Raw genomic sequence first — 17,226 nt, forward strand, 5'->3', positions numbered from 1 at the left:
CTTTGCTTGGTTGCTACTTAGAAGGTGTTTCATCATTTAGTTCCAAATGCTAGAACTCATGCCTATTTCATTCAAAGCATGTTATTGATTTGCATAACACATATTCAAGATGAAGTTGTGTAGTGACCACCACCACAGCCAAATTGACGTGCCCTATTTCATTATGTGTTTAAGTTTAACCCCGTTGAGCCTTTTGTAGCCTATGTTCTTTGTTAACCCACACTATCCTCACCTAGTCTAGATTAGGACCATCCATACCCTTGTTCTTGAAGCTTAGTAAAACATAATTTAGAAGGAATTCCTTTTGTTGAACTTTTGCAGAAAAACAAGTGTGGGGGAAGTGATTCTTGTGTGTGTGTGTGTGCCAAAGTCCTTAATAAGGCACGGGAAGAAAAGAAAAGGAAAAAAAAGAAACATTCGTGGAAAATAGAATGAAAAGAAGAAACGTTGTGAAAAGAGTGAAAAAGAGTTGAAAAATATGTGAAAAAGAGCTCTAAAGTGTTGTTTGTTGAAGAAAGGGTATAAAACATTGAATTCGGCCCTAAGTGTTGCTTGAATCTTCCCTTTGTGTTTAAAAGTTAATTTCTGCATTATTAAGTGAATTCCAAGTGTCTATTTCATTACTTTGCTTGCTATTGCTTTCAGAACGCTTGTTATCCTTATCCTTTCTTTGTTAGCCATTACCCTTAAACCCCTTACAACCCTTAACTTTATCTTGAGTGTTATGCCCTTCAATATGTGGAGTTTGGAATTGGTTTGAGCATATGGTGTCACTAGTTCTTGCATCTAAGTAATAGCATTCCATTCATGAGATCATATCTAAACATGCTGAATAACTCCAGAAAATTGCACTCTTTGTTATACATATATGTGAGTGTTCGTTTTCATGTTTACATCAATCTTCTCACATATAACTAGTATAGGGTGTGTAGTCAGAAAATGTGTGTGAAAATAGAGAGTATCTTGTAAGGAATTGAGTAAATTCTCTAAGGCATGTTACTACATTCAAAACATCGTTTTAATTGGTTAATTGTGAACTAGTAAATGGTGACTATAAGTATGTGCTAAGTGTAAGGATGACCAAAATCTGTGGGAATGATGATTTTTAAAATGTCATGTTTCATTAAAAATCCCTGAGGCAATTGTTGGAAGGTCTAGGTTGTATTTTGTTTTGTTTTGTTTTGTTTGTTTTGTTTGTTTTGTTTTGCTCGAGGACTAACAAAAGCTAAGTGTGGGGGAATTTGATAGGAGCATATTTATGTGACTTAGTTAGCTTGTTTCTTGGCATTTATGTTGTTAGTTCGTAGTTATTTTAGTATTTTAAGCTATTTTCGTGTGTCTGTAGGTCCAAAGGGTTAATGTGGCAAAGAAGTGCATTTTTGGAGCATTCTGGAGCATTTTTTGGCATGGAATGGATGGTATATGCTTGGAGCAAAAGGAATGGACGAAATTTGAAGTTTGTGCATCATCTTCTCCCTATAAATAACCATTTTAGCACACTCATTTCACCCAACACATCCATTCACTTACCACTACATCCACTCAATCCACCCACTACACCCATTACATCCACCCACTACACCCATTACATCCACTCATTACCAAACACTCATCCACTACACCCATTACATCCACTCATTACAAAACATCCACCCACTACACCCATTATATCCACTCATTACCACAACCCACTACACCCATTACATCCACTCATTACCAAACATCCACCCACTACACCCATTACATCCACTCATTACCACAACACTCACCCACTACAACCATTACATCCACTCATTACAACTCCATACACTCCTCTCCCTAGCCTATAAATACATCCACCCTTCACCATAATTTGGGGGCCATCATCCAAAGACACCACATCATCTACACAACTCTCCGCCCTTCACCATAACTCACCTATATCCATCCACCACCACAAGAGACCATCCATTCACCACTCACACCTTGGTGCCACATATTTGCAAGGAAGGAGGATTGCTTGGAGTTGTGCTAGTCATTCAATTTGGATTGCTAGAGCATTCTAGGTGTATTCTACTTTGGTTTTCAATGTTTAATTTCAATTGTTTCTGTTTAATTGCAAGTATGAGGAACTAAACCTCTTTTGGCTAGAGGAGAATTCGAAACCATGAATATATTTGCAATATGAATTGATTTCTTCCAATTGTGATTTGATAAGTTGTGATTGCCATTCAATTATCTATTTTATTCATAACAGATTTGTGTATGTTTATTAAGGATGCATACTTAGTTTTCATGCATGAATTTGATGCTAGGATATAAATAAGTTTCACCTAATCGTTACAAGTTTATATTCATGAGTAGTGAAGGTTGCTTGTCACAATCGCGTTAATTGAATTCTTGGCAAACGTATCATGCATTCATAGTTACAATTGCCTCGTCAACGCTTATGATTTTCATGGAATGTAATGATCTTTAATTGTATCTCTATTATGCATTCATATAGGGGACTTTTAGAGAATGATTTGGATTGTCGCATGCATTCATCCAATTCAATGAGTAAAGGAAAATCTGAGGGTTAATTTGTGCATCACGGTTAATTTGGGGTGTTGAGTATCATAGTTTATTGAAAAGCAATTGGAGATTGATTCGTATGTAAGTGTGTCATGTGTGGAGAAAGACCTTCTAGCTAGCCCATCATCCATCCAAAACAACCAATTTCGTGCAAATCTGTTTAGTTCTAGTTTCTGTTTTGTTTTACTTTATTTTCGTCCAAAACCCAATCCCCCTTTACTTTAGTGTGTCTAATTAGTTAGAATCTGTTTTAGTTTGTGTTTTTAAGTGTTTTGAGTCTATAGAGTCTAGTTAAGTGTTTTTAAGTTTCTTTTTGTAAGTCAGTTTAGTTTAGATTAGCAATCCCTCCTAATCCCCGGTCCAAAACGATCTCTACTTATACATATACTACAATTGTCAAAAGAGGGTTTAATTTGAGTGCATAACTCTCATTGCATCAAGCATATTTATACGACTGAGTTAGCTTGTTCTCATGCATTTATGTTGTTATTCCTTAGTTGTTTTAGTGTTTAAAGTCATTTTTGTGCAATTTCAGGTTCTAAGGACAAAGTATGCAAAAATGTGCATTTTGGAGCCTTTTGGAGCAATTTTGGGCTTGGAATAAATATCACATGCTTGGAACTAAAGGAATGGACGAAATTGAAGACCTAAAGATGAGGATTCCTACTTGAAGTAGGAAAGTTAAGCCAAGGTTTCCTATTTTGGTTTGATCTTTCCTAAATCCTAAATGTCCCTAAGTTCCAGCAACATTGAAGGTTTCACATGCATTTTAGGACACAAATTAAGGGTTCCTTGTACCATAACAAACCTTTGCCGTGCACTCCATCCATGTTTAATTCTTGCATCAATCATCAATTCACTTTCACCTTTGAATCATTTCAACAACACTCCATTTTACCCATGCTTTGCCTTGCACATCCTCTATAAAAGGAAGTGTGTGTAACATAAATTGGGTTCATACTTTGTTAGATCATTCACTCCTATTTCAACACAACCTTTATCCAAACACATCCATTCATCTTCACATCCATTCCTCCATACAAAGAAACCTTCAAACACTCACCAACACCTTGCGCCGTAGCAAAGGAAGGGAAGGAAAGTGCTTGGACGTGGTTGTTGTCCAACTTGGATCGTTGGAGCGTGTAGGTGTTTTCTTTCTTTTGTTTCTAATGTTTAAATTCATTTCCTTTCGTTTTGTTGTAAATATGAGTGGCTAAACCCCTCTTGGCTAGGGGTGATTTCAAAGCCATGATTATGTGTGCAATATAATTTGATAAATTCCAGTTATGAACTCTTGAATCGTGAATGCAATTGGCTTAACTATTTGATTGATTACTTATTTGTATTTGTTAATTAAGGGTCGACACTTAATTGGCATGCATAAATCCGTTGCTAGAATATAAGGAAGTTTCACATAATCGTTACAAACTTATATTCACATGTAGTGAAGGTCGCTTATAAACGATTGCGTTAAGTTCAATTCCTAGCATGAGTGACATGATGTCATAGTTGCAAGTGCTTTGTAAAGGGTTATGATTTTTAGTAAACGTGATGTCACGGTTAATTTGGAGCATTGTCGTTCATAATTCAATGAAGTAGTAACTGGAAATCGAGTTATTTACATACATGTCATGTGTGGAGAAAAAGCCTTTAGCTATCCCATCCATCATCTTATTTCTCAAATTTATTTTACAATCTGTCTAGTTTTTCATACTTGTTTGTTTGTTTCAACTTCGTCCAAAACTCAATCCCCCTTTACTTTAGTGTGTCTAATTAGTTAGAATCTGTTTTAATTTGTGTTTTTAAATGTTTTGATTCAAGTAAAAGTCAATTTTCGTCCAAAGTCATTCCTAGTGTCTAGTTTAAGTTTATTTAGTTGTTTTAAGCTGTTTTGAGTGTTTTAAGTTTGCTTTGAGTCTTGTGAGTCTTGTTAAGTATTTTTAAGTTTAGTTTTATGCTTTTGAGTCAATTTAGAGGTTATTAGCAAGCCCTCCTAGTCCCCGGTCCAGAACGATCCCTACTTATACTTATACTACAGTTGTCAAAAGAGGGTTAAATTTGTGTGTTAAGTTAATTTTCACATCAGGATCAATTCGTCACTCCCACTATCGGTCGTAACTAGCACATATAGTATGAAATGTATGCTATGGTGTATTCTCAATTTAATGAGTGTGTCACATGTCCATTGGACATACACCATACAGATCATAGTATAAGTGCTATACAAATGCCTAACTTGAGCATCTAGCCTAGTCACCCCTTTTGGTGCCTACCTAGTTACTCACATCAAGCTTGACAAGCTTTAACATCGATTTTAAATAGAAAAATCTCTATGTTCGACCTTTGCTAGGTCTATCTTAGGCACTTCTAAGGCAACATATACGTATATCTAGTGTATGTTTTGTACGTGAAATCATACACATGTCTAGTCTCGCACTCAAATACGTTTCATACATTTATGTCTCATTCCTGCTCACTACCTCAGTGCCAGGGCGAATTATTTTGTGTGAGTGAAATTGATTCTCGCTTGGTGACACTTGAAAAAAAATGTGCATATAACGTTTTCTGAAATAAACGTTAATTCTAATGACTCTCTTGTAGCTCTTATACCTAGGAGTGTGACATATCACAACTATTGCTAGGGCCATATCTTTGAGACTCCCTATTTTGTGCAATTGCAAGTAATCATGAACAGATTTGGGTTCCCTCCAACTTAGGGACTTATTTTGCATATATCAAAGCAGACTCGCATAAAATCTCTCTTGTTAATGTAAAACACCTCCAAAATGATTCCATAAGGAGCACCTATGTTTTCACAAGTAGGTGGATTCTTTCAATTCCATAGACGGTAAATGCAAGTATATTTTCATCACTTTATTGAGAAAATATTTCAACCATGAGTAAACATGGAATTACGTGTACCTTGAACAATCATTTTTTCCACGAAGGATCTTATGTCAATCCTATGATGATATAAGAACCAAAATGATGTTTTATGGACATCGAAAATCCTTTTATTGCTCTATGTTTAGCAATGACTTATGATTACTTCAAAATGGCTTGGTTTGGACAATCATCCACTTCTCAAATAGACTACGCATCAACGCTTTGTGAATAGCGGGCATACACCATTTTATCACGAGGACTGATGAGTTTATATATAAGCACCTTCAAAAATGGTATTTATATTATTTCCTTTCCACACACATGTGTCATACATGCCGCTACTTAATTAGCGGGTAGACAAAAAGAGTCATACATGGCATCCCAAGATTGAGGCACGTATTAGCTCTTTTACTATCTAGATATAGACATGTGGGTCATACATTCTGCCTTACAAATGGCGCACGTATGATTTCTCTTATCGTCTAGATGCACATTTTAAGACAATGGTTAACAGTGTTTCTCATTTCATATTCTATGAAGCTTTAGTCCAGAATCACACGGCACTCATCTCTTCTAAGACGTCTTGAGTTTCAGTATGGCCCATATGGCAACCATAGAGCGTCTATACGTTAATCTTTAGCAAATCAACTAAGAAGTATCTAAGAGTATCACTGAAACTTCTCTAGCATGTCAAAAATGCCTTGTGTCTCATACCACAATTATGGAGACAATCTATTTTTCAATAAAGACATCAATTGTCAGCACTCATGGAAAGACAAGAACACCTCGGGCTCTAAGTCTTAAAGTACAACAACAACGGCTAGAAGGACTTCCAAATGTCAACACAAATAAGGACATTTGTCTAGAACTCAATAGTGTGTGAACCTAATTCTCTTGTCGGCTTGAGAATTTTTCACTTAGGCTAGGTCATGGGGAAAAAAATGAGTCACGTCTGACCCCACCTTAGGAAGACATCTCATACTTTCCATCTCCTATTGAAAAATCATTTCTTTTATTAAAAAAAAATCAATTTTGCTTGTTAATGAAAGATTTGTCTGTGAGGACCATCTCTTTTAGTCATTTAACAAAGCGGAGTAACATTCCTCATCATCTAGGGAGAATGTCTTTAAGACCTAATAGCCTTTTCGCAATGTGCCAGGATCTTAAGTTCAACGATCGACAAAAGTCAACCACTTTACTAGTTCAACTACTAAGTGGGATTACCACTCTTTTTTTTTTTTTTTAATAAGTTTCAATTCACATTCTTTGTATGACTTTTGTCACAAGCCACACAATTTATTGACTATATCATATTCACAACCTATACATAACTGCAATGGTATGATTCCATAAGTTGTACTCCCACTGTTGTTTAGTACATTTTCTTCGGTTTTACTTCCCTAAGGTGGAAGATTCTTTGTAGTTTAATGGTAGACTTACTTTAGTTACACTCCCACTAAACTTACAACCTTTTGTACTTAAGCTAGCATTCTAACTTAGAGATTGCTTCTAGACTAGTGGTACCTTCCATTATTAGTACACCCACTAGGCCTAGCAACCTATTTCTTGGAAAATCTTTGAAGTCTAGTGGTACACTTCCATTAGTTGTACTGCCACTAAACTTACAATCTTTTGGCAACACTAGGTAAGGATATTCATTTTTCCCACCTTCGCTTAAAGATTGGAAGATCTTTCCAATGTGAAGAACAAGTTTATAGTCAATTCTATTACAATTTAAATGTCACAAGAAATTAGTCAACCCTTAAGTCTATATCATAGACAATTGTCTCACCATATGTGAGAACTGGTGTAAGCTAATTGAAAATTCAAAGTCGTTAATTTGCTCATTCAATTGCTTTAGGGTTTTACGGACTAATTGTTGGCAGCAAACTTTCAAAAAACGTCTCCCACTAGGTTGGAAGAGTTCAATTGCAATACACCACCTTAAATGGTGTGTGACACTACCCAAAATTTTCGAAAATTCCTTTCCAAGTGATTGGAATCCTACTCACAATTTCATAGTTTTCCAAGACGAATATAATGGACTCTATTCTTTTGATGTACTTATAAAGTTATTGTTAAACCAAGGCTTGACGACAATGTACAATTAAACAATAATTGCCCTTGAGCAGTAGGAAAAAAATAATAAGTTTTTTCTTGTTTTGTTCGGAAAAAAATAATAAGTTTTTTCTTGTTTTGTTCGGAAAAACATGGGGAGCATCTACTTAATGCTCTCAAATAAAATTGCAATTGTAGTGAATTAGCTCACTAATTTAAGCTAGATTTGAATAGCACTCCCATGAGGCTTTTTCAAAACTTACTAAAATGTCAAAGTACTGTTGATCACTTAGCAAGTGGGTCAAGTAATGACCTACCTCTAACCATTTTGATCAACTAACTTTTAGCATTCCATATTTAAAGAAAAACACATTTAATGCAAGTTGAGGAATAATGTCGTCTTAAAATTATAAAGTATTTTTAACTTATGAAATATTGGTGCATTGAAAATGGCATATATGCCAAAAACATTGCTCAATTATGAAATGTTGAAGAAATGTTCTAAGCCAAACTAAGGAATGGAAACTCATTCACAATCTCCTTACATTTCTCAGCGGATCAATCGCTTAGTACTTCAAGGAATAGAATTAGATAACCAAGTTATCTTATCTTCATTTAAGTTCTCACTACAAATGTCAAAATTGCTTTGACTACAACTAGAAAAGAAGTACGAGCCAAATTTTCACCGTGTATAGTTCATTAAGTAGAGATGTCTTATCTTCAACATTAATAGAACCAACTATGCCTGAGAAATTTTATCCCTTCTCTCTTGACTTGTTCAATTGGACTTCTTCAATTTTGATACTTTGTTATGTATTTTTAATGTAGGACATTCAACTTACTCTAGAGCTAAAAGTGATCAAACAGATGAATTTTTGAGTGATTCTAATTGAAGGATGTTCGTGAGTTTTTCAAGATGATTGTATTAAAGTTTAAGATTTTTCTACTAAGCCATTTGACCGTGGTAGTGAAATAAAGGCCCAGCAGGCAGATTTCTCAGATTGACATTTCTTGACATTTTAGGTATTTTGGAGGTCAAGATGGCACATTTTGAGGAAGATTCTTTCTGAGGATTTATAGGAGATGACCTAAGCCTGATTCTCTGAGAAGTCCGAATTTAGTTAAAATAGGAAACCTTTTATTTTCTGTTTTATTATTTTATTATGTTTCTTAGTTTTATTCTAAGACCTGTTAGTGTTTTATTTTGTAGTAGTATAAATAAGACTTTTTAGCCATTAGGGTTAGAAGGGAAGGAGAGGAGGAAACGCTCGCACACTTTAGAGAGTTTTTCAAGTTTATTTTCTAGGTGTTTTCTATCCTTATTCTCAATAATATTTTGTTTTATGATTGTTCGTAACTAAGTTCTTTTGCTAGGGCGAAACCATGAGCCTTAGCACGAGTATGTGATTTTATTAATTTTCTTATGAATGGATGCATGCTTCCTTTGAATTATTAATCACCGTGATTAAACTATCAAATTGTCTTAATGATTCGCGACCATTATGGTATTTTAGACAAGTAATTTGATGCAATTTCTGTTGGAACATCACCCTGAAATTGAGGAGGGCTTCCTGTGATTAGTAATTGCAAGTTCACTTAAGGCAAACATCACGCTCTTAAGGGTTGCATGGTTTTTCAAAAAGTTTTCACAAAGCTTAATGAGTCTTGCATGTTTATATTTGATCTGAACATCACAGATGGGTTGCATGTTAAATATACATTTTCGCTTGAACATCACGAGGAAAATATGCATTAGGAAAACCTAACCTTCAAAGCATGTATGTGGAAATTCATATGTAATTAGTAGAATTACATAGGATTGTAATGGTAACGGCTAAACCATAGGACTTTTACAAATTGATTTTCTTTAAATTGTTCTCTAGTTAATTTATTTAATTATCTTTAATTTAAATTCGTTTTTATTATTTTAAATTTCAAAATCATCATTTTCACAACTTTATTCTAAATAATTAGCTAAGGATTAGTATGAATACAAATTATTCATTCAATCCCTATGGAAAACGACCTTGCTTGAGTGATGTGAAAATTAACTAGCACTCAAATTAAACCCTCTTTTTATCAATTGTAGCAAGTATGTAAGTAGGGATCGTTCTAGGCCGGGGATTAGGAGGGATTGCCAAATCACTTGAAAACTGACTCAAAAACTTAAAAACAAAGTTTAAAACACTAAACTAGACTCAAAGAACACAAATCTAAACTTTAAAACACTAAAACAAACCAAAAGACTCAAAACAGCAAACAAACACTCAAAACTGCCTTAAAACCACTTTCTGGGCAGTTTTGAGCACTAGGGAAGAATTTGGACGAAAATTGATTTTAACTTGACTCAAGACACCTAAAAACACAAACTAAATGGATTTCTAACTAATTTGACACTTGAAACTAAAAGGGGATTGATCTTGGACGAATTTTGAAAACAAAACAAAACTTTGTAAATTGAAAAGACTCTAAAACGAATTTAGTTTAAATGGATGGATGGAAGGCTAGCTAAGGGGTTCATCTCCACACATGTCACACTTGCATATAAAACGATTTCCAATTGCTTTTCAATAAACCATGAATTCCCAAAGCCCCAAGTTAATTAGGTCCGCTTAAATTAACCTTCAGATTTTCCTAATGTTATTGAATTGGATGATTGCATACGACAACCCAAAGCATTCCCCACAAGTCCCCTACATGATTGCATAATAGAGATACAAGCAAGAATCATTAAGTTCTATGAAAACCATAAGCATTGACGAAGCACTTGTTACTATGATTGCATGAAACTTATGCCAAGAATTTACTTAACGCGATTGAGATCATCAACCTTTACTACTTGTGAATATAAGTTTATAACGATTAGGTGAAATTCCCTTACATTCTAGCATCAAACTCATGCATGAAAATTAAGCGTGCACTCTCAACTAACATACACAAATCAGTTTTAATTCATATAGATAAGTAAATTGAATCCACAACTTATGAAACGCAATTGAAAGTAATCAAATCATATAGCAAGCATAATCATGGTTTCGAATCCCCCCCTAGCCAAGGGGGGGTTTAGTTCCTCATACTCGCAAAGCAACGATACATAAGTTTAGAAATTAAAATCAAAGGAAAGAACACACCTAGAATGCTCCAACGTGGCAGCAAGTGCATCCAAGAATCCTCCTTCCTCCTTGCTGCGGCAGAGAACTTTAGACAGGTTTTTGGGGTTATTTGTGGTGTAGAATGGATGGGGAATGGTATGGAAGGCTTTAGGGTTGATGGGTGGTGCGGCTAGGGTTGTTTTTAGGCAGAAATTTGGGAGAATGGTGGTGGAAGGCTGCGGCAAAAGGTGAGTGTATGTTTCTGGTGTGAATGATGAATTGTGAGAGGTGGTGTGTATGAATGGGTGCGGCACATCCTTTATATAGGCTCTAAAAACCCTAGGGGAATCAGATATGGACTTCTAGAATCCAAATCCACAAGGAAAAAGGCCTAGAAATCAGAAATTCAATGGGAAAAAGGATAAAAGGTGCGGCACCTTCTTAGGAATTGGATAGGGCTTCTAGAAACCCTCTAATGCAAGGATAAGGTGTCCTAAAGTGTTTGGGAATCCTCCTTCTTCTTGGAAACCTTTTCCTTCTTCAACTTGGACTACTTCTTTCTTCTTGAAACTTGATGCCATTTGGATTTAACTTTCCTACTTCAAGTAGGAAACCTTGTTTGAGTAGGAAACTTCATTCGTCTAGGAATCCATCTTCAACTAGGAATCCCTTGTTGATTAGGAATCCTTCTTCAATTAGAACTCCTTCTTTGATTAGGATTACATCTTCAATTAGGCACTTTCCTACTTCGACTGGGAATCCTGGCTCAAGTAGGAATCATCTTCTTCAAATCTTCAATTTCGTCCATTCTCTTGGCTCCAAGTATGTGACATTCATTCCAAGCTCCATTATGCTCCAAAAGGCTCCAAAATGCATCATTTTGTGTAATACGCCCTTAAAACCTGAAAACACATAAAACTAGCTTAAAAGACTACTTTAACTAAGGAAAAACAACGTAAATGCACAAGAACAAGCTAACTAAGGCGCATAAATATGCTCCTATCATTGAGCCGCTATAGTACGACAACCTTGTACTCTTGCAAGTATTTTTAAGTGTTTTTAACCCTAATTTTGTAGGTGGTAAAAATCCCTATTAAAAAATTGGCGCCGTTGCCGAGGATTGTTTCAAATAATTTGTGTTTATCATATTCTTAGTTAATTATTTTTGTATATATACTTTTATTTATTTGTTGATTTTATTTTTTTTATTTGGTTCACACCTTATAATTTGTTGATCTTGAGAGCAAGTCCATGATGAAACCACTGACACGAGGATTGCTGTTATGGGTTTCTTTAGCAGAAAAGGGTTTTTATGGATTTAAACCTACTGCTTGTGCTCTTTGCTGTTGGAAGACCTATGATATTTTACAGTGCCCCGAAAGGGAATATTTTCCTGAGTTCTTACAAAAGCATATCAATATGAGAAACAACTCAAAAAGGCATTGGAACAATCCATATTCAGAGTTCTACACTCCAAGCTTGAAAAAATATATTTATTTTATGTGGGCATGTAATCTACAGTATTTTGAGCAACCTGATGTGCCCCAAGAACTTCCAGTGGAAGACAAAATTTCTATATTGTTGGAAGCAAATGAGTTGTACATTGAAAGAACCAATCAAGGATTTCAGATTCAAGCTTTAAACTGTGAGAACATCTATGATGATCACGAGGAAATTGGTGCAGAAACGGAAGAGCCACCTGCAAGCTATTCACGCCCAAGGGCGGAAACACCACTGTTGATCGTGAAATTATTTCCGCAAAATCTACCTCCACCCAAGTCCATGTGTCAGACACAACCGGTCAAGATGCTGCAAAGGAACACACTGAGGTGCAGAAATACATTAAAATTGTAGTGTTGGAGATGGATGTTCACTCAAATTCAGAATATGCTGCTGCAACAGACAGTGAACCAGCAAAGCCAATCATAATTAAAAAAATTCAGTGCAGATCCATCGAGCAGGCTACGTTCTACAATGGGAAGAAGAAAAAAGTTTGTGACAGCCAAATTACTCATAGAGAAATTCTACCAGTGCAGAGGTTGTGGGTAGTAAATACAAGATTAAAGTCAATTCGACGGAGACCAAAACATTGCCAGAAAGGAACCTCTTTGATTACAAATATTCATTCACATAAAATGGTGGACATAAAGGCTCCACCTCTGAATTTAAATGCACAACTGATACAAATCTGTACCTACTACCCACCTACGATGCTATTAAGGAGTGGTTAACTTTAAAAGAACAAGTGACGTGATTAACAATTCTTTCTCCTACGTCAAGCTATAAACGTTAACTAAAACGCTAATTGGGAGGCAATCTAATTTTTTTAACTCTTTGCTTTTATTTTCATTTTATTTTCTTGCTTTCATTCAACAACAACAAAGCATTTTCCCACTAAGTGGGGTCGGCATTTTCTTGCTTTCATTCATTATCACAAAATCACAAAAACAAAAATAAAAAATAAATCAAAAAATTGAAGAACACAAAAACTGAATTTTTTTTTTTGAGTTAATATCAATATATTTTATTTTGGGTTTTATTCTAATTAGATTTTCATTGTCTGATCTTTGCAGGTTGCGTTTGGAAGCAAATCAGCCCTAAATATCCACTAAGCGTGCACAATTGACTGAATCATTCATTCAGCAGCATTCATATGTTCATCATAATAAATTCATCATCACATTCATAAGAATATTAATGGGTCAAATTCAACACAAATGCAAGCACGATACAGTGCGAGCATAGGATGAGGTCCAGGGATACTCACAGTGAGGATACTGAGAAGACCTCTATGCTAATGGACCCCTTTCTCTCACACGTCATTCAAAATATAATTACATTCAAGTTTGGGGGAGGGATCCATGTTGCACAGAGTGCACAGATCATCAAGTCAAGATGTAGATCCAGTTTTGTGCACACCATTTTGAGTCATCATTCATCACGATTCATGCAAGCACATGGGATAGCAATACTGTATCGCCGGATCTGAGATTTGCAGCCTTGGAGACGAAATCAAAGGAGATGCGGAAGAGAGTTACCTTTATCAGTGTCAAGAACTGAGAGGGACGTGAGATACAGTTAGGGAGGCACGGCTGGGTATTTGTTTTTGAGGTTAATCTATGGCCGAAGAATGATGAGATCATGGTGAAGTATGTTTTGGACCATGAAATTCATTGGAGGGTTTGAGTGTTGGACGATGCGGCTGCTACGGTTTTTGAGGGAAATGAGACATGAGTGGAGAAGTCTTTGGCTCTGGGCTCCAGGTGAAACTTCTAGAGAGAAGGGGAGCTTCTCAAACGGCTAGGTTTGGGGCAACGAGGATACTGGGGCTTAATTTAGCTTGAGCAGCTAGGATTCCCATTAGCACGTGTGGTCCATGTGAAGAGGCTCAACCCCTCATGTTGTTCTAGCAAGTCATGGGTTCAGGTCCAGCACGCAGCAATTTTGGGTTTTTATTTTTCAACGCTTTCTTTGATGCTATCGTGTCCCAGGTTCGAACCCAGGTGTGTCCACTTCTATTCCCTTTATTTTATTTTTCGTTTGGTATCGTTTTATAGTTTGTTCTGCTTTGTCTTTTGTTTTATTTTCTAGTTTTATTTTTCATTTTTCTATATCTAGTCAAGTAAGGTGATTGTTTATTTTTATTTTGTTGTTCAGTTTATTTTTTATTTTATTCCTTTTTTCCGCACCTTGAGGACAATGTATGATTTAACTTTGGGGGTGGGAAAATAAACTTTAAGGTTTTTAATTTTTAAGTTAATATCGATAGTTTATTTTAAACATTAGAACAAATAGACATGGTGACAGTTAATCCCAAGGTAGAGCATTTTCCATTTATCGTTGCTTAGACACTAATTCATGAGTAATACTTTGAAAACTTTGCACATTCACATCAACATGGTTTGTGGGGAGTGAGATTGAAACACTTACCTTTAGTCTAAGTGTATTTTAATTTTTGTTCTAAATAAAGTAATAATTGTTCCACCCGAGACTTTGCTTAGTAACCAGTCTAGTCCTGCGTGATCAACAGTGATTCTCGCTTCAAACAATAGACTTGGCATGGGGTAGGATGGTTAGTTGGTTTTGTAGCCTTTTTAGCTCGAGTTAATAAGTCCTTAGGGGTGTTCTACATCTAGTGCCCTAAAGCCTTGGTGGTTTGGGAGACATTGACCTGAAGCTCGTTACATGGGTTGGATAGAAAGCTTACTAACATTGCACGACCACTATTGTTAATGAGAAAAAAAAAAGAAAAAAAATTGAAAAAAATCGAAAAAAAAAAGAAAAAAAAAGTTAGTTTGTGTGAAATAAAAGGACGAAAGGTAGGGATTTTAGTCAAGTCTCCTTAACTATGTTGGTTCACTTTTACACTAAAGGAAGTTCATGAATTCTTTTCTAATTGATTCTAAATGGCTTAGACTCTGTGGTGAGATTAGTTGGAACTTTTGGAAAGATGTTCTAATTTTTAATGTTTTCTATGGATTGCAACTTGAAGATGAAAATTTTGTCTTAGTTGAGTTTTAATAAAGTTTCTAGCTTGTTAGTTTTTATATTTGTTTTTGAGTTTTGTTTTGCTTGAGGACAAGCAAAAAGCTAAGTTTGGGGGTATTTGATGAGTCGATATTATACTATATATTTTACCCTAATCTTAGCATTAATTTGTTAGTTATTTTGGTAGAATTTTGATACTTTGTTATGTTTTAATGTAAACATTCGACTTCCTCTGGAGCAAAAAGTGATCAAACTGATGAATTTTGGAGTGATTCCAATTGGAGGATGTTTGTGAGTTTTTCAAGAGACCCTTTGGGACCACATTGAAGTTGATTTGGTCAGTCAAAAGTCTGATTTTCTAAGAAGTCCGAATTTGAGTTCAAATAGGAATCCTTTTATTTTCTGTTTTATTATTTTATTATGCTTCGTAGTTTTATTCTAAGACCTTTTAGGGTTTTATTTTGTAGTAGTATAAATAAGACTTTCTAGTCGTTAGGGTTAGAAGGGAAGGAGAGGAGGAAATGCTCATACACTTTAAGAGAGTTTTTCAAGTCTACTTTCTAGGTGTTGTCTATCCTTATTCTCAATAATATTTTGTTTTATGATTGTTTGTAACTAAGTTCTTTTGCTAGGGCGAAGCCATGACCCTTAGCATGAATATGTGGTTTTATTAATTTGCTTATGAATGGATGCATGTTTGCTTTGAATTATTAATCACCGTGATTAAACTATCAAATTGTCTTAATGATTCGCGACCATTAGGACTTTTTAGACAAGTAGTTTGATGCAATTTATGTTGGAACATCACCCTGAAATTGAGAAGGGCTTCCTGTGATTAGTAATTGCAAGTTCACTTAAGGCGAACATCACGCTCTTAAGGGTTGCATGATTTTTCAAAGGGTTTTCACAAAGCTTAATGAGTCTCGCATGTTTATATTTGATCTGAACATCACAGACGGGTTGCATGTTAGATACACATTTTCGCTTAAACATCACGAGGAAAATATGCATTTGGAAAACCTAACCTTCAAAGCATGTATGTGGAAATTCATATGTAATTAGTTGAATTGCATAGGATTGTAACGGTGACGGCTGAACCCTAAGACTTTTACAAATTGATTTTCTTTAAATTGTTCTCTAGTTAATTTATTTAATTGTCTTTAATTTTAATTCGTTTTTTATTATTTTAAATTTCAAAATCATCATTTTCACAACTATATTCTAAATAATTAGCTAACGATTAGTATAAATACAAATTATTCATTCAATCCATGTGGAAAACGTCCTTATTTGAGCCGTTATACTACGACAACCTTGTACTTTTGCAAATATTTTTAAGTGTTTTTATCCCAACTTTTGTAGGTGGTAAGAATCCCTATCAACTACTTTTAGCATGCCACCTAGAGCACTTCCTTAACCTTCGAGCTAATTCTTGATGAGAATTCTCATCAACATCTTGGCTCTCTTAAGGGGTAACGTGTATCCAATTCCTATGAGCATTAGAGACGTTCGATTATAGCCAATATTTCACCCCGTGGTGGAGCCTTTTGCTCTAATTATGTGAGAGGCTCTTATCTACTTAAACATTAAAAATATTGTGAACATGGAAATTCCTGAAACAAGAATAACGTGTACAAAGAAAGATTTTTGGTGTTAATGATTTTGGGGTTACGATCTCTTTTAACTTAATCCTCTGATTCGATCTCCGTAAGGTGTTGATTTATGGATGTTGTTGTTGATCCAAGGGCCGTTGAGGCTTGATCTTGGATGAACGGTTGTGAGCTTTCTTCAAGGGCCGTCGGGGCTTGATCTTGAAGAACTGTTGTGCGGATTTCTTTAAGGGCTTTTGGGCTTGATCTTGAAGGTTGACGGATGAATAGATCTTCAAGGGCTTTTGGGCTTGATCTTGAAGAATGTTTGTGCAGATTTGTTGATGTTGTTGATCCAAAGGGTCCTTGAGGCTTGATCTTAGGATGAACGGATGATGAACGATGAACACTTTCTGTAAGGGCCATCGAGGCTTGATCTTAAATTGGTGGAAGTTCTTCAAGGGCCGTTGGGGCTTAATCTTGAAGGAGGATTTGATGAAGAATGAAGAAGGCTTTCTTGATCCTTTGGGATTTGCTTGAGAACTTTAGAGTTTCAAAGC

General features: G+C 35.5%; 1 long non-coding RNA gene across 1 annotated transcript; it reads right to left on the reverse strand.

Moving 5' to 3' along the window:
• Positions 1-12,046: 12,046 nt before the first annotated feature.
• On the reverse strand, positions 12,047-13,902 carry LOC108174834 (uncharacterized). The gene is made up of 2 exons (XR_001791657.3): positions 13,357-13,902; positions 12,047-12,482 (listed from the first exon to the last, which is right to left on the reverse strand). It is a non-coding gene; the product is annotated as an uncharacterized lncRNA (long non-coding RNA).
• Between the last annotated feature and the right edge of the window lie 3,324 nt (positions 13,903-17,226).

The sequence above is a fragment of the Malus domestica genome, chromosome 02, assembly GCF_042453785.1.
Source record: "Malus domestica chromosome 02, GDT2T_hap1".
Classification (NCBI taxonomy): Eukaryota; Viridiplantae; Streptophyta; class Magnoliopsida; order Rosales; family Rosaceae; genus Malus; species Malus domestica.